At 43.6% G+C, this 18,302-nt stretch overlaps 1 protein-coding gene across 1 annotated transcript in view; it reads right to left on the bottom strand.

Moving 5' to 3' along the window:
- The window catches only part of DRAM1 (DNA damage regulated autophagy modulator 1), a 62,252-nt gene that overhangs the window by 6,960 nt on the left and 36,990 nt on the right, over positions 1 to 18,302 (bottom strand). The gene's annotated exons all lie outside the window — the stretch shown is intronic.

Below are 18,302 nucleotides of genomic sequence, written 5' to 3'. Positions count from 1 at the left end.
TAAGAATTTTCCACAGTTTGTTGTGATGCACACAAAGTCTTTAGCATAGTCAATGAAGCAAAAGCAGATGTTTTCTGGAACTCCTTCCCTTTCTCCATGATCCAGTGAATGTTGGCAATTTGATATTTCAGACTCACCTTAAAAGGGGTCCAGAGCTGAGCGTCTGGTATAGGAGTGAGACTTCATGACAGCACATTTGTTTTGAATTGACAATTCTTTTAACAGAAGCAGTTTGGAAGCAGGACTGGAGGAGCTGCTGCTCACTGGAATGTTGTAGCCATTATCCAAGTTCCCCGAGGGCAAGGCAGGGGCTCCCATTGCATCTGGGGTGCAGGGTTAAGTTAGGGAACTTGCTTGCTCCAATGACTATGAAAGGTGGACACAAATGTCATTGTCGAATATAGTTATCTCTGCAAACTTGAAGAAAGTATAGGAAAAAAATCTTTCACATTTAGAGGATATGAATTGAATGTTATTATAGCAGAAAACAGGAGTTGAGAACAGAAAGTAATGGTGTACTGGTTCTGAGCTGTGAACACAGACCTGAGTTCAAAACTGAGTCCATTTGTTCAGTGATTCGGGCCCATTTCCTTAACCATTCAGATCCCCTCCCTCCCTTTATAAAAGGAGATTATAATATGCCTAACTTTGAGAGTGACTGTGGGATTGAAGAAAAATATAGAGTTTCCCTGGTGGTTCAGAGGTAAAGAATCCACCTGCCAACGCAGGAGACATGGGTTCAGTCCTGATCCAGGAAGATCCCACATGCCACGGAGCAGCTAAGCCTGTGTGCCACAACTATTGAGCCTATGCTCCAGAGCCCACATGCCACGAAACTTCTGAAGCCCACATGCCCTAGAGCCCCTGCTCCACAAGAGAAGCCACAGCAATGAGAAGCCCGTGCTCCATAACTAGGAAGTAGCAACAACCCCTCCACAACTAGAGAAAAGCCTGTGCAGCAACAAAGACCCAAGACAGCCAAAAAATAAATATAATAAAATTCTAAAGAAAAAAAAATGTGTCCAATAAAAGGGGAAGTGTTCAATTTATTTCATCCTTGTTAAAGGATGACCCTTTTCACTCATTTCATCCTTTTTAAAAATTGATTATTATTGGAGTATGGTTGCTTTACCATGTTGTGTTTGTCATTTCATCCTTTACTCATGAATCTTTCCCTCTTTTGTGACTATGATTTGGACTTCCTAGAATTCTAAGGCTCTGAAAACTTTCTGAGTAGCTTCAACTGCCTAATTTCAAGTTTCCCAGTCTTCCTGTCTGAGAGAGAGGCCAGTGGTAAAGATGGATCAAAACATCAGGCACATAACTTGACCTTTGCCCCCTGGCCAGCATCACCCTCCATGTTCCATTGTCTCCACTGTCCTCACTGGGACAAGAATGGGATGGTCGAAAGCAAGGTGCTCCATATAGGGTGAAGAATCAGGGCTTCTCAGATGGTAAGCATGGTAAAGAATCCACCTGCCAATGCAGGAGACATAAGAGACTTGGATTCGATCCCTGGGTCAGAAAGATCTCCTGGAAGAGGAAATGACAACCCACTCCAGTATTCTTTTTTGTTTTGATTATTTCCGTATGTATTTATTTTTAGCTGTGCTGGGTCTTGGTTGCTGTATGCAAGCTTTCTTTAGTTGTGGCAAGTGGGGTCTACTTTTTGGTTGCAGTACATGGGCTTCTCATTGCAGTGGCTTCTCTTATTGTGGAGCACAGGCTCAGTAGCTGCAGCTCACAGGCCCGGTAGTTGTGGCTCAAAGACTGTAGAGCACAGGCTCAGTAGTTGTGGCACATGGGCTTAATTGCTCCAAGGCATGTGGGATCCTCCTGGATCAGGGATTGAACATGTGTCTCCTGCATCGGCAGGTGGATTCTTTGCCTCTCAGCCACCAGGGAAGCCGTGCTCCAGTATTCTTGCCTGGAGAATCCCATGGGCAGAGGAGCCTGGTGGGCTACAGTCCTTGGGGTCCCAAAGAGTGGGACATGACTGAAGTGACTTAGCATGCATACATGTGGGGAGAATCAGGGAGGAATGTAGCTGTTTCTTGATTGTGCACCATACTGCCTGCAGAGATGAGTGCCTGGGACCTAAGGGCTGGGGTCTGGGGTCCAGCTTAAGGGCGGAGGAAGCTCTGGCGGCCAGGCTGGCACACCTCCCTGTATGGCCTGGGCACTCGGGTCCCTTGTGCACACAACCAGATGAAGTAGGGTGAAGGCTGAAGACTCTCCAAGCTCAAAGTTCGTCTGAGCCAGGATGTAGAGAATTTCTATCTGCGGAAATTGATTTCTCTGTCTTTTGTTAGTTTCTGTGGGCTACACTCCTGAATCTTATTTATGCTTTTCTTGAAGAAAAAGTTGTGTAACCCATGGAAAGTTTTTTTCCTAAGGGGTGGGTTCTGTATAGAGGCAGCCCGGGGCCGAGGTGGGAGTTAACAGTGAGGGAAGATGTTGGGAAAATGAAAATATCAACTTAGAACCAGTCACTCCAATCTCTTGTGTTTGACTTGGACAGGGAAGCCTGCCCGCTTTGTCCTACTTCATAGGAAAATGAGGACAAAGAGGGGATAAGTGAGAAAAAGTTGAGTTATGTATATCCCATTTGCCTCCAAGTCTCTTATAGCCACATCATTGAAAAGGCTTACTGTATAAGCCTTGCACCCAAAGATTAGAGAAAAATATTAATTGCAAAGAACTTTTTATATCTTTGTGAAATTTGTTCTTTTCTTCACCTGTACAATTTTTTTTTTTAATGAGAGAATTGATTAAAGAAAGAATTCCTTTTTCAACTCATAGGCTCTATATTTAGTCCAGTAAGAACTTCCATGGATGAATGTGAACACAACCCCAAAGTGAACACGACCAACACAAAGCCCCAGAGTGAACACAACCAACCACAAGCAGTTGGAAAGAGTTGCTTTATATGATTTTGTACATAGAAAGGTAAAGGGCAATTGTACAGTGTTATCTATCCTGATTCAATCCCAACTTTTTCTCCAAAGGAGGAGAGAGACCCAAAAGGGAGAGGAGTTGACTCTCAGTAGCTTTCCACTGCCCTGGAAAAGGAACAGCTCTGGTTGCTACAACTATAGTTCCTCTTTGCTGCTGTTTGTGGAGGGGTGACCATTACTGCAGTCTACTAGTGCCCCCTATCGTCCACTTCCAGAAACTCCCAGGGCAGGGTGAATGGCTAAACCTGAGCAAGTTATCTTACCCTGAAAACTTTGCTGACAAAGAAATCTCAAAATTTTGAAACTATGCTTCCACCTTTGATTCACTGAAGGGCAGTTTATAGTCAAGTTATATTATTATTTCTAGACATAGAGGGTTTTAGGAAGGCTCTTTAGAAAATATTTAGCCAATTGTTTTTACCTAAATGTAGGTATTAGTTCTGAGAAATATTAGCAGTTTTATGTGAAACCAAAATGGGTTAGGAAACACTGGGTTAAGTAAACATTAATTATGAACTTCCCTGGTGGTCCAGTGGTTATGACTCTGTGCTTTCAATGCAGGAGGTATGGGTTCAATCCTTGGTTGGGGAATTAAGATCCCATGGCCAAAAATAAAATAAAATAAAAAAATTAACATTAATTAAATACTAGATAAGCAGGTTCTTTCTGGCTGGTCATCTCAGATCATTGAACACGGATTGTGTGTCTCCCCAGAGGAAATGCAGTTTCTCAATATCATCTGACAACAAGAACCACTTTATGTATGAATTTCTTGTAGGGCTAATATTTCAGAGAAGACTTCAGAAAAGTGCTCATTGAGTTTCAATGAATCTTTCTACAAATGAGGTTACAGTCTCAGAGAGGTGCCAGAGGCTGGGAGGTGGCAGAGCCACCATGAAGATCCACCAGGAGACTTCCAGGCTCTCAGAGCTGCTTCTTCACCCGAGTGAGTGTCCATCTCCTCCCCAGAGCTGATCCTTAGTATTCCTGTTTCCATGAAGTGTGTTTGTTTGTGGAATGCGAAATGGCATCACCCTCAGCCAAGGACATTGGGCAAGAAACCCCTTTCAAGAATGCTCCAACTCTTTGGGAGGAGAAATTGCTTCTTTTATTTTCAATTCAATTTCACTCTCTCTTTTGAAGAACCTCATTGTTTTATTACGACAGAGGATTAGATGTTTGGATGGCATCACCGATGTGATGGACATGAGTTTGAGTAGGCTCCAGGAGTTGGTGATGGACAGGGAAGCCTGGCGTGCTGCAGTCCATGGGGTCCCAAAGAGTTGGACACAACTGAGTGACTAAACTGAACTGATTGTTTTATTTTAAAAAAACAACAACAACCCTATATTTAGCAAATACTTATGATGCACATGACTTTCTGGTTCTTGGAAGATTCAAGATGATATACCATGTTGGGTAAGAGTAAAGGCTTGGAGGTCAAATTCCAGTTCTGCCACATTCAAGTTACTTATCATCTTTCGTCTCAAAATGTGGCAACAATCTAAGTGTTGATTGACAGATGAGAGGCTTGAGAAATTATAGTGTATATATTGGGTTGACCAAAAAGTTTATTCGGGTTTTCCATATATTGGTCAACCCAATGTATACAATGAAATATTATCCAGCTTTTAAAAAAAAAAAGAGGAGGAAATCTTGCCGTTTGCAATAATGTGAATGAGCCTGAAAGACATTATGCTAACTGAAATAAGCCAGACAGAAAAAAACTGCATAATCTCACTTAAATGTGGAATCTGAAGTAGTTGAATACATGGGAGTTAAGAATAGAATGGTGGTTAACAGGGGAGGGAAGGTGAGGGGAGTGGGGAGATATTGGTCAAAGGTACAAAGTTGCAGTTATATAGTCTAGAGATCTAATGTTCGGGTTGTAGTTAAGAATACCATAATGATTATTGGAAATCTGCTAAGACAGTAGATTTCAGGTGCTCTCACTAACAATAACCAAAAAAGGTAACTATGAGAAAAGATATGTTAATTAGCTTAAATGCAGTAATCATTTCACTACATATGTTTATCAAATCACCATGCCATACACTAAAACATTTACAAGTTTTATTTTAAAAATCAATTTATAAAACAAATAAGAAACTCAGAATCCCTGTCTATAAAACAGAGATAACACTAATCCCTCATCTACAGAATTGTGTTGAGTGTTAAATTAGAGAATACAGTTGTTCCTTGGTATTCATGTGGAATTGGTTCTACCACCCACTCACCTTCAACAGATACCCAAATCTGCAGATGTTCAAGTCCCTTATATAAATGGGTAGTACAGTCAGAACTCCGCACCCAAGGTTCTACATCCATGCAGATTCAGCCAACCAGTTGAAATCCAAGGCTGTTTGAATCTGCAGATGCAGAGCCCGGATACAGAGGGCTGACTGCATGTGTAAAACAGTTAGTAGGGTGTCGGCGCCTGTAAGTGTTTAAAAAGTATTTGTGGCTACTATTATTGTTGTTTTTGTTATCATGATTGTGAATATTATTATTAAGATTCTTGTTACTATTACTATTACTGTTCTTGTCCTGAAGGACTTAATAGCCCAGTTGGTGATAGAAGACAAGCACAGTTAGAAACTACAAATAACAGTATGAGGGAATGGAACAGAGAGAGCAACTGGGTCTCGTGTCACTTGCCGTGAGCCTTCAGCAGCTGCCTCAAGCACTACGTGGAGAAGAATTCTAATGTTCTTGACAGTCTTGGAGAAAGAGAGCACCCATACTATTTGGTGATGTTTTCCTGGAATGAGGCGTATGAATGAGGTTATACTGCACATATTTACCATTCTTAGAATAAATGATGAAATGCCAGATGTGACTGATTAGAATAAAGTCATTTCTGTAGAAAATAAGATAGCTGGACCTTGGAGGATGAGTTTAATGTGAACAGAAGGCAGTGAAGTGAGGGAAGGAGAGCTATCTGGCACCAGGAATTTTGTGAGCAGATGTACCAAGGATAAGATCCACATGGCCTATTTGGGTGGCAATAAGTAGACCAGTGTGTCTAGAGAAGGGTTTGATGCTAAAGATTAGCTCTACAAATATGGTCACCAGAGCCATAGCGCTAGGGACCCAACATCAAATAAGCTTCTCCCATTATTGCCATAAGTTCCTGCTTATGCACTGGGCCATTTACCTGGATTTGAAGCTCAGACAATGTGGGTACTAGTAAGTCTCTAGCAGCATCTTGTCTTGTATGGAGCTGCTCAAAGGCTCTTTTCCATCACCCCTGTTCATGAAGACCATCCTTTCATGTCTAGTCCTTGACTGCCATTCAGAGCCCACTATTCTATAGGCACTTGGCCCTGCAGCCCCAAGCATCTGATTCTCAGCAAATGCAAATGCACACATAGATAAAAAGTCATCTCTTGTGTGAAACCCATATAAATCTTATTTATGTTGAATTGATTCATGCTGCTTTTCAGGTCTACTATATCCTTCTACTTTTCCGTACAGTTTAATTTTCAAGAATTTGATATTGAAACTCTAACTAAGAATCTTAATTAAAAAAAAATAATTGTAATATACAATGAAACTATATGTAACTTTGTCCTATGTTTTCCAAGTCTCCTGTAAACATGTTCTCATACTTTCATAATTTAAGAAAGGAAAAAAAAAAGAGTCCACCTGCCAGTGCAGGAGACGTGGGTTCGATCCCTGATCTAGGAAGATTCCACATGCTTTGCAGCAACTAAGCCCATGAGCCACAACTATTGAGCCTGTGCTGTCGAGGCCAGGAACTGCAATGGCTGAAGCCCGCTCCCCCACCCTAAGGCCCATGGTTCTCAATGAGAAGCGACTGAAATGAGAAGCCTGCACACAAACACTAGGCAATAGCCCCCACTTGCTGCAACTAAGGAAACGCCTTCACAGTAATGAAGACCCAGCTCAGCCAAAAATAAACTTTTTAAAAAGTCATCCAAAATGAAAAATAAAGAATCAACCTGCTAGAAACTGTAGCTTCCCTGTGCCTTCCCTCTGTTCAGAACTGGGCAAGCTCTGGGTGGGATATCAGAGGGATTTATTAAAAATCACAAATGAGGATGGGAGATTCTGAAATATTCCTGTTTTCAAAACTTCATAATGTGGCATAATGATATTTTATTCATTTTTTGATGGAGTCTTTATTTCTACCACAGAACAGGAGCTTCTGTATTAGTTGGGACTTGTATGGTTACAAATGACAGAGAACTAACTCAAACTCATTGAAGCAAAAGAAGGGGCTATTATGAGGGATAATGTGACACCTGTGAAACCCAAAGACAGGCATACGCCTGGGACACAGCAAACACTGAACCACAGAACTCCAAGACCATCAGGGTTCTCGTTTATTCTTCTTGTCTCTGTACCTCCATTCCTTCACATTCTTACTTACATGTTTCCTTTAGCTAGCCATCACCTTTCTCCAGGTAGTGAAAAACACGGGGGTCCATAGCTCTTAAATGCACCAGTATAGCTACATAGCTTTGGACACCTAAAAGAGATTAGCTTAACATTCCCTCGGTTCCAAGGTGAAAACCCCCCTAGAAGGACTCAGTGAAGTAGTGTTAAGTCAGACAAACTCCAGAGAGCCATCAAACAACATGGCAGCTCCTATGGAACCGCAAAGATGGGTGAAGAATGAGGAAACTTCTGGAAGAAGGCGGGTGAGGTACTGGGCAAACAAGAGGTACCTGTAACACCTTCTCTTATTTGTTTTGTCATGCCAGCTCAGCTTTGCTATCAACCAACAATTCCATTCATTTCATAAGCATTTAATAAACACTTACTGAGCATATGCTGTGTGCCAGGTACTATGCTGGATCCTAAGGATGAAATGATGACCACAATGCTCTTAGAATGCTAGACATTCAGAGATGCAAAGAAATACAAACTAGACTTGGTTTAGGACCTCTAGGAACTTACCGCTTAACTGAAGGCAGAAGACTGTATTTGCAGAATCATGAAGGGGTAGACTGTGTGCTGTGGACCATGAGGGTAAAGGAAAGTGAGTGGGGTCAGTGAGGCCTGGAACATTCCCAAGAAGCATCTTGGAGAGCGTGATACTCCAGTGGGGTCTGTAAAGGGTGAGGAAGTTTTCGTTTATGACTACATGTGTTTAAAGTCCAGGATTTTCACGACATCACACTGAGTGAGGCCTCTGCTCCTGGCTCTCTGCATCTGGAGGCCTTCCGGAACGCAGCCGGCGGCCAGTGGCCCTGTTCCCCTCTCAGAGATGGGACTACCACCCACAGCTCTCTGATAGCCGAGTGTTTTATTGCCATGGCCTGTTGGATCAAAGCCTCTGAGTCTGAGGCAAGTTCAGAATCATTTCCTTCAAGGATTAACTCATCTTTCTGGGCTTGGGGAGCTACACAAGCAACATCTGGTACAGCCTGCAGAGGGGTGCTTCACCCAAGGAGTCTCAGATTTCAACATGTGAGCCATCCTGCTGAATAACATCACCGACGGGAAACAGCACTCAGAGACCTCGTCTCGTTGTAACAAGAGCTCTGCGTCACGCCCCGTGGTCGTGTTTTGCACATGACCATAATAAATGGTGCAAACTGTAGCAGGTTTATCACTTTGTTTCTTGCCAAAGGGACTGAATTCCACACTGATGGGGTCAAAATCCCCTTGCGGGTGTCTTCTGGGGTCATTCCATAGCCCATAATAGCACTATTAACCACCCCATCCTGTGCACATGCCTGTATGCAGGCTCACACGTTAATGCGGTCACAGGGAATCTCTCAGTCAGTTTCTTCTCCCAGAGCCCATCTCTCACCTCCCTGTCTGCCCAGGTATCCTGGAAAATCCTTGGTTGGGCCCATTTCCTTGCTCTTTGGTAAATCTTGGCTTTATTCCTCCACACTGTGGTTTTGATATCCCTGGCTCTGCCCTCTGCATCCTATAGGTCAGTCCCACCACTCCTGGAGTTCTCCTCAAGGTCAAGATTTTACCATGCTCTTAAAGGTAAAACACTGTAACCATTGGGTGTTACGTGTTTATCGTTTATAGGAGTACTATTCTCATCATGCGAGACTCACCAATGAGGAAAATGAAACTGTGAGAACTGCCCAGGTTGCAAGATATAAACCCATGTCCATCTCACTTCTAAGACTGTGCTCATTTTAAGGGATGAATATAGGAAACCCAGAACATGGTCATGGGTGTCCCACATGGGAATCCCTACTTCCAAGAGGGAGAGGGAGAAGGAAAGAGAAATAAGGACAACACTACCCAGAGTAGTGACTCTGAGTTCAAAGGAGGAGAACTTTGAGACGTGGTGAATTGTGTCTAAGGCCACAGTTGGCAAATATTGAGACCATTGGCCTGAAGTAGGTGACTGGCAAGCATTAAGAGAAGTGTTAATTGTTAAGTGTTATTGTTCAGTTGAGTGATGGGTTTGCAAGAAGTTAAGTAGTGGGTAGACTCCAAACAAAAGGAAAGGGCCACCAGATAGATGAATAAAGTGAGAGACTGTTATATATCTATTAAACTTGAAACTTGGAGAAGGGGAGAGCACCGAGAAATTGTTTTGACAAGTCCTTCAGGTGATTCCCATACACACTAAAGTTTGTGAACCACGCTAGAGCAGAGTTCCTCAGCCTTGGTTCCACACTGGAATCACTTGGAATAATGATGCTTCTGCTCTATTCCTGAAATTGATTTAGCTGTTCCAGGCACTAGAGATGTACAAAACTCTCCAGGTGATTCTAATGTGTAGCTACAGCTACCTCAAAGAGGATGTGGAAGGAGTGAAAATAGCAGTGATGCAGAGGATTAGTTGTGCCAGGCATTGTGCTGAAGATATAAGAACATGCTTTTCAAGGGACTTCCCTGGTGGCCCTGTGGTTAAGAATCCGCCTTCCAATGCAGAGGACACAGTTCTATCCCTGGTCAGGGAACTAGGATCCCATATGCCGTAAGGCAACTAAGCCCTCAAACTACTGAGCAACTACTGAGCCCACCTGCTCTTAGAGCCTAAGAGCTGCAACAAAAACCCAAAGCAGTCAAAAAAAAAAAAAATTAATAGACAAAAGAAGAACATACTTTGCAAGCGTCATTAATGGGCATAAGGAAAACCCAACATACTCCCCAATACCTTATGGGCTTTGCTTCAGTGAATCTTCATGACAAGTCTATGAGGCAGGTAATATCGTTATTCCCATTTTACAGGCAAAAAGGCTGAGGTTCCAAGAAGTTACCTGACTTGCTGGGGTGTCAAAGCAGGAACTTGAAAATAAAATCTTTGACTCTGACAAAAAAAGTACTGATTCTTTTTCTTTTTTTTTTAACTGCAAGAAAATATACACAATGTAAAAATTGCCACTTTCACCATTTTGAAGCATACAGTTTTAGTGGCATTAAGTATATTCACAGTGTTGTGTAACCATCACTACAGTCCATTTCCAGAACTTTTTCATCATCCCAAACAGAAACTCTGTACGCATTAAACAGTAATCCCCCATTCTCCTCTCCACCCCCCACCCCACCCAGTCACTTTTATTCTATTGTTTGTCTCTATGAATTAAAATATACATTCTAAATCACAGTTTCCAGATAGGCCCAAATAAAAAATGGATATGCTGAAATTGATCAAATTTCTTCCTTAAATAAGGGTATCTCTGAGTTAGATGAGGCTTCCACCTCAAATCTAAATACTGAACAATGTGTGAAGTGAAGGTGTTAGTCACTCAGTCATGTCCAACTCTTTGCAGCCCCATGGACTGTAGCCCTCCAGGCTCCTCTGTCCGTGGAATTCTCCAGGCAAGAATACTGGAGTGGGTAGCCATTTCCTTCCTTCTCCAGGGGATCTTCTTGACCCAGGGATCGAACCCAGGTCTCCTACATTGCGGGTAGATTCTTTACCATCTGAACCACCAGGAAAGCCCAATTCCCACCGAACAGCAGATGTTCTCTTGCCTCAGTGCCACAGCACAGGTGAATCCTTTTCCCACCTCACCTCCACTGAGCAGACTGTCTCCTCCTTCAAGTCTCCTTCGGGGCATGACCCTCCCTGAGGACCCAAACCAAGCTCTTCAACTAGCATGGTCCCACAGACCCAGGGTTGCAAACTAGTGTTAACTCTAATCACGTGTGTCTTATTAAAATGCAGATTTGGATTTAGTGAGGCTGAGTTGGGGCCCTAAGATTCTGCATTTCTATCAAGCTTCCAGGTCCCTTGAGCAGTGAGGTCAGGAAGGGCAGTACTTCACCACTGCCCATTTTTCTTTCTTTACTCTAGTGTTTCCTTGGCTGTTTCTCCTCTCCACTATAAATACCTTGAGGGCAGAAAGCCATCTTTTTTATTGTTATATTCCAGAACTTAGCATGGTGCCAATCCAGAGTAACTCTCAATAAATGTTGAATGAATGAATAAATAAATGAGCTCACAGGTTGGAAGGATAAAAAAGAACCAGATCTGTGAAGAGCCTGGTAAACCATACTGAGGAATTTGAAATTTATCCTGAAGCTATGGGGAGTTACTGAAGGATTTTAAGAGGCTGGTATAACACATGTGTATGTATGTGTGGTGTGTAACATGTGTTGAAAAGAACCAAGAATGAAATAAAGGAAACTATAGTGAGCTATTGCACTAGTCCAAGCAAATAATTATGAAGGCCTGCACTAAGACAGTGATGGTAGGAATGGGAAGGAGGAAGAGGATTCACGGCCATAGAGATGATTAACAACTCAGTCCCCATTTGCTTCTGACAGACCCAGTTTATTTCTGGCACACTTATTAATAATGTCACTTTTATTTACAGAATGCCCTGGTTTGGATGATAATTATCTTTTAACCCTGTACATAGGAGATGAAGTTAACAGAGCATTAGGTCGGGGTGAGGAGCAGAGCGTTTCTACCTTGAGCGACCCAGTGAATCGTAACACCATTTACCAACCAGGCAGTCCAGAAGAAGCAGTGGGAGAAGAAGTTTCTCTTTAAAATAAACATAGTTAAGTTAACAAATGCTAAACTGGGTGTGGGGAAAGGGAACCCTCCTACACTGTTGGTGGGAACGTAAATTAGTTCAGTCTCTATGAAACAGTATGGAGGTTCCTCAGAAAATTAAAAATAGAATTACCAGAAGATCCAGCAATCCCACCCCTGGGCAATACCCACACAAAATTATAATTCAAAAAGATATATATGCACCCGTATGTTCATAGCAGCATTATTTACAATAGCCAAGATATGTAAGCAATCTAAATGTTCCTCAGCAGATGAATGGATAAAGAGAGTTAAGTCATTGACAAGTATTCAGTAAATTGCAGTAAGAGCATCACAAAAGTCGCAAAGACGACACAGAAATGGCTGAAGTCTGGGGAATTCCAAGGAAAAGCATTATCCTTCCACTCTGAACCTCGGAAGCAAATTAGTCTCAGGACCGTTCATTAGGAAACCTGCCCTCATCTGCCATTCACACCGACTGCAGATGAGATTTGAAATGGCCAATTCCAACTTTTGTTTCTCACTTATTTTACTCCTTTCAAGTCACTGCTACATCTGCTCCCAACAGCTAAAGACTTTTGAGTATCTTCAGCATTAACTGGATCCAAGCTGACCATGGTCATTCAGACAGTCAAACTAATGACGTTGCACGCCAAGGCCTGGTGAACTGAGTCTACTTGGAAGAACACGTGCCCTGATTTGAGCCAAAGGTCAGGGAACACCAGAATGTTCTACCACATTTATAAGCCCCATGACCCAAAATCCTAACAAATCTCTATTCCTACTTGCCAGCACCTCAGTTCTTTCTTCCTCCTACAACATGTCAACAACTGGGTAATTATTTAATAAACTTCAGAACATACTTTTGCTTCTTCTCCCGGCTAGAGATACCAGGGATTTTCCCAGTTTCAGTTTCAAGGTGGCTCTGACTTCAGAGTTCCAAGTGCAGTCAAGCAGAAGAATAAATCCACTAGCTAGAGCCTTTTGGGGGAACTTTCAAACAAAACTGTGGCTTTTCAAGTATTAAGAGGAAATGACAGACTGAACTAAGCTCAGTATTCATTTTAATACACGTGTTAAAGGTTATGTTAGCAGCTGTCAAATCACTGGCCAACCCTAACTACATCACTCTTCACCCTAAATCAGATATCTTGAGTGGTACCCGAAGCTTCCTTCTTTGGCCTGACCCTGAGCAATAGGGTTGTTCTGGAAGGTGAATTTTGTCTTCCAGGCATTCCTATCACTTGTGCTAATATTAGCCTGATGAGCAAGAGAGCTGGAACCCAGGACTCCCAGCCCTGAGACCCTTCTGCTGCTGCTAGAGGCTCTGGGAACTCTACATCCTATATCCACATCGCCTGCCGGAGGTGGAATGCCAAGCCCATTGGTCTGTCAAGTGTGAGGACTTCTGTTACCCAGTTGAGGACAGCCTAGTTGTGTCTCCTCTTCACCCTACTATGACTGCGTCCTTGGCTAGTAGAGAGCAGATGTTTCTAACCCCAAGCCTGTCTTATTGCACCAACCAGAAGCAAGAGATACCAAGAGTTCAGAGACCTAGGAAACAACCCTCATAGCCACGAGAGCCTTGGTCATACTGAGTGTTACCCCTAGCCTGCAGCCTCGCTGCCCCAGGGACTCCTTAGCCATTTTGGTTTCTTCTCGGGGGTTGTGCATGGCGTGGGAGAGCTCATCTCACACTCCCACTAAAGACTGGTGTGGCACGGGAGCCCTCTCCCTCATGTGTTCCCACTGCCCTCTCCCTGCCACCCCGCCCCACCCCTGTCAGTCTTGGAAGCACAGAGCACAACCGGGATTCACTCTTTTGAAGCAACAAAATGGACATTTCACCTGTTTTTCTAAACTTGCTAGTTTAGGGATTTCACCCCCTTGAGGCCTGTGTGATGTGATCCTACAGACGCTGATAAGTTAATCATACTCACATAAGAACAGATGATAACTACATGGTCCTGGTAGGAAGGTTGGGAAGGTGGACTACACGGTGGGAAGGTTGACTGTTGGGGTCACATCACTGGGTTTGGTCCAAGCGTCATCACTTGGTTGGTACCTGCCTGGTGACAACCTCACAGCACACACCTTAATTTCCTTAAGGTGTGTAAGGAAATTAATTTCCTTAATTTCCTCGGTGGTAAAATGCGACTAATTAGGAGATGATCACCTTCTCACATCATCTTTGCCATGGTTGGATGCTCAATCAGTATTAACAGGACATAAGCAATAATGTAAGCAAGTAAAAAAATGTTCTTGGTGGTTAAGCAAAATTCCCTGAATACCTGAAAAATACTGGAAAAAAGTGAACACTGTCTCCCCATAGGTAAACCCAATTTTGTTTTTTTCAAAATGACAAAAGGATTTTGTGGACAGTGAAAGTATTTGGTATGATGCTACAACAGTGGACACGTTTCAGTATACATTTGTCAAAACTCGTGGAATGTGCACCACACCCAGAGTGAACCCTCATGGATGCTATGGATTACAGTGTAATGATGGATCAACGGCCTGCATCAAGGTAGGCCATCTTTAAAGCCTATTATGTCTTTTTTTTTTTTAATATAAATTTATTTAGTTGGAGGCTAATTGCTTTACAATATTGTAGTGGTTTTGCCATACATTGACATGAATCTGCCACAGGTGTACACGTGTTCCCCATCCTGAACTCCCCTCCCACCTCCCTCCCCATCCCATCCCTCTGGGTCATTCCAGTGCACCAGCCCCAAGCACCCTGTCTCATGCATCGAACCTGGACTGGCAATCCTTTTCACATATGATAATATACATGTTTCAATGCCATTCTCCCAAATCATCCCATGCTCGCCCTCTCCCACAGAGTCCAAAAGACTTCTATACATCTGTGTCTCTTTTGCTGTCTCGAATTAGGAGTTATCATTACCACCTTTCTAAATTCCATATATATGTGTTAGTATACTGTATTGGTGTTTTTCTTTCTGGCTTACTTCACTCTGTATAATAGGTAAAGCCTATTATTTCTAAGTTATGTTTCCCAAAGCTGGAATTTCTGTGTGCCCCCTGTTCCCCACTCACTGGTCATTCCACACTGACCACCAAGCTATAAGGTCTGCTACTGCTGCTGCTAAGTCACTTCAGTCGTGTCTGACTCTGTGTGACCCCATAGATGGCAGCCCACCAGGGTCCACCATCCCTGGGATTTTCCAGGCAAGAATACTGGAGTGGGTTGCTATTTCCTTCTCCAGTGCATGAAAGTGAAAAGTGAAAGTGAAGTCGCTCAGTTGTGTCCAACTCATCGACGCCATGGACTGCAGCCCACCAGGCTCCTCCGTCCATGGGATTTGCCGGGCAAGATTTGCCAGGCAAGAGTACTGGAGTGGGTGCCATCGCCTTCTCCTATAAGGTCAGGGAGGACCAAAAGCCTGTGAATTCCCCCGAGGTTCTGTAATGAGTCAGCTTGCCAGAAAGAGGAAAGGGAATATGGTGATTGATGATTGATGTCTATAAAAGCAAAATGTTCTCAGACCTTAAGGAAGTGTAAGTGAAATGGCAGGCCTTCAAAGAGATCCCAAAAGAGAAAGTGGATAGAAAAGGGACAAGATTAGAAGAGGCAGAGACAGAAATGCAAGATCACAATGAAAAACCCGAGAGAATGAGAAAAGCTATGGCCAACCTAGATAGCATGTTAGAAAGCACAGACATTACCAACACATGTCCATCTAGTCAAAGCTATGGTTTTTCCAGTAGTCATGTATGGATGTGAGAGTTGGACCATAAAGAAAGCTGAGTGCCGAAGAATTGATGCTTTTCAACTGTAGTGTTGGAGAAAACTCTTGAGAGTTCCTTGGACTGCAAGGAGATTAAACCAGTCAATCCTAAAGGAAATCAGTCCTGCATATTCATTGAAAGGACTGATGCTGAAGCTGAAATTTCAATACTTCGGCCACCTGATGCGAAGAAGTGACTCATTTGAAAAGACCCTGATGCTGGGAAAGATTGAAGGCGGGAGGAAAAGCGGATGACAGAGGATGAGATGATTGGATGGCATCACTGACTTGATGGACATGAGTTTGAGAAAGCTGTGGGAGTTGGTGATGGACAGGGAGGCCTGGCATGCTGCAGTCCAGGGGGTCACAGAGTCGGGCATGGCTGAATGACTGAACTGAACTGAACTGGGGATGGAGATGCTCTTGACCATGGACAGAAGGAGAGCAGGCACCTGAGAGGAGGCAGAAGACAGGGATGGTGTTCTGTTTGCAGAGAGGGGAGCAAACGGCCTTGCCCTCCCTACCCTGGGAGCTTAAATAAAAGGGGGAAGGCAGAGGGGTTTGTAGAAGAGCAGTGACACAGTCAGCTGGTCTCTGCCCCACACCCTGTACTACAAAATCCACGTGATGAACGAACGTGTTGCCCAGAAAAGGTGAATTTACCATCAGTATCCCTAGTTTGGATGAAAGGGTGAAATAGCTGGGAAGATTTTCCAACAAAAAATGCTCAAGAGGCTCCAAAGGCAAGATGACAGTAATTTGTCAAATCACAGATGCAGTTCCCGTGGGTGCCACCATTCCCACTTACAGGATTTCTCCTGCAGATGTCCTTGCAACCGTGTGAAATGCTGTATGTACTAGGTCATTCACTTGTAATTGCAAAGTTTGGAAACCACATGACTGATCATCAAACAGGGGACTTGTTAAACAAAGGATGGCACAAGGAATACTGTACAGGGGTTAAAAACAGAACAAAGAAACACGAAGAAGCTCTCTATGTATTGCTATGCTAAGTCACTTCAGTCGTGTCCGACTCTGTGCGACCCCATAGACGGCAGCCCACCAGGCTCCCCCGTCCTTGGGAGTCTCCAGGAGAGAACACTGGAGTGGGTTGCCATTTCCTTCTCCAATGCATGAAAGTGAAAAGTGAAAGTGAAGTCGCTCAGTCGAGTCCGACTCTTAGCGACCCCATGGACTGCAGCCTACCAGGCTCCTCCATCCATGGGATTTTCCAGGCAAGAGTACTGGAGTGGGGTGCCAGTAAGGACATATCTCTGAGACACACTGCCTAGTCAAAAAAGGCAGGCTCAAAACTGTGTGCTAGGTAGGCTACATTTGGGAAAGAAATTAAAAGGGAAATCATCTTATAGGTATGTTTCTGCTTGTATTTTCATTGAAAAGGGCTATCTGCCAGAAGAGGGGTGAATTAAGTGAGGGAACAGGCAAGTACAAAGGTTCTTCACAGAGGACCTTTTTATAGTTTTGATGTTTGAATCGCATCAATATATGACTGATTCAAAATTTAAAAAATAAGAAAACATGATTCAGAGTTGAAGGACTGCAAGTGAGGCACGGCTGAATGGCCACTTATCTAGAAATTATCTTTCCACCACGGCACAGCAAGTCCAGGAAACAGTAGTTTGCTATATCTGCGTATTAGAACTCTTGAGTGTTTGTATAAATTGGGGCTCTTCTAGGAATAAGCATAAGAAATCCAGCCCGAGTCTACCAAAGTTAAAGAGAGACTCACGTAACTGAAGAGTCCAGAGGTGGAGCTGGCTCCGGGGATGGAGGGCTTTGCGCATCACTGAGGGACTGCCTGGGCTGCAGGCTTCCTAGGCATCATCTCACGGCACCCTGGCCCAAACCACAGGGCAGATGGCTGGTAGCCCCGTCGGCATTTTCCAAGCATCGATTCTGGAGGGCGCCACCACCCCCAACGCAACTTTGGCATCCTGCTGCCCTTCATTTTAGAAGATGGATCTGCTGGGGGTGACCCAGGAGCATCAGAAACTTCTCCTCCAGGGCTTGAGGCTGTGGTTGCTTGCTCTCTTGTGCAACAGACAGGATGCAGATGTATGACATTCTGGCCTGGAGAATGCAGGGCATTCAGAGCCAGACCAAGAGTATGTGTGTGGGGAGACGGCTGGGCTTACAGGCTTGCCAGAATTAGGGAGTGGGAGAGAGTGAAGACCACTTATCTTCCTCCCACTGCCCCTTCCTCATTCCAGGCCCAAATACCAGACCAGGGTGTCTCCAAATGAGTGAAAAATGGGAGCACGGGACCATGCCACATGTAAGGGATGTTAGGAAATCCAGACACAGCACAACACTAATGCACTTAATTTGGTTTATGAAATGCAATTTCTGTGGAATCCTCTGTTAGTGTTTAGGGGGCAGGGGAGATGCACTTGATTATTAATCAAGAAAACAAGAGCCCCAGACTGGAATCTGTTGCAGTAGAACCACTTACAGGTCACTGAACTTCTCTTTTTTTTTTTTTGCCTTAGCTTCTTCATTTGAAACATGTGACAGTTCACTGTCTGACTAACCTCAGAGACTAAATAAGAACACAAGAAATTTGAAAACATATAAACATGACTTTGAAGTTAACTGAATGCAAACTGATCACCTATA

The sequence above is a fragment of the Bos javanicus genome, chromosome 5 (genome assembly GCF_032452875.1).
Source record: "Bos javanicus breed banteng chromosome 5, ARS-OSU_banteng_1.0, whole genome shotgun sequence".
In the NCBI taxonomy this organism is placed as follows: domain Eukaryota; kingdom Metazoa; phylum Chordata; class Mammalia; order Artiodactyla; family Bovidae; genus Bos; species Bos javanicus.
The sequence above is the reverse complement of the archived record's forward strand: the minus strand, read 5'-3'. Positions and strand labels throughout refer to the sequence as shown.